This window comes from Morone saxatilis, unplaced genomic scaffold (assembly GCF_004916995.1).
Source record: "Morone saxatilis isolate NCDOM2014 unplaced genomic scaffold, NCSU_SB_2.0 Contig23, whole genome shotgun sequence".
Classification (NCBI taxonomy): Eukaryota; Metazoa; Chordata; class Actinopteri; family Moronidae; genus Morone; species Morone saxatilis.
Window position 1 is genome coordinate 1,525,076 of NW_023339796.1, and position 780 is coordinate 1,525,855.

Sequence of the window (780 nt, forward strand, 5' to 3'; positions counted from 1 at the left end):
AATTTTCAAGTGTAGTATTTATACTGGCTCAAATCATCTGAGGATCAAGTTAGAATGACTTTCAAAAACGTCTATATTTGCTGCCTGCGTCGCTGTGTAAAAACCTCAATATCCTTCTGACATCAGGGTTTTTTGTGCTCATTTGCAATCTGTCTTCCGTTGATCCCCGTCAGTCAAATATGAATATGAATATGTCAAATTTTTTCAAAACCCTCTGGATGTTGCAGTCCTTGAATGACACATTACGTAATGCCCTTTTAGGTAACTCAGATGGCAAGGGTTGAAACATTAGAAGTTAGCGTTGGGCTTTGATGCAATCAATCAGATTTTAGTTTGAATGACTTGCTCAGCTGGACTGCCTGCAGTGTAACATTCCTACAACATTTCACAGGCGGCAGATCCATCCAAAGATGCAAAGGTGCAGGTTTCTTCCACAGTGCCTTGTTGTATATTGTGTACACTTATTTTGTTTTTCCATGTGTGGTTCCTTTTTTGGTATAATGTGCAATGTTATATATATATATATATATATATATATATATATTATATAATCATGTGGCTGTACATTTTATACTGTAAGTGTTTGCCTTCTATTTTTTCTCCTGAATCATGACCACATGGCGATTTTCTCAAGATAAAAGTCTTTACTGTATTTTTCTCTACGCAACCATCCAGCTGACTGTGGATCTTTGACACAATACTGGTATCTTGTTTTTTTAATCTGTATTAGCTGTGTTATGTATTGAAAAGATAATTTTAACAATAAATGGTTACATATTT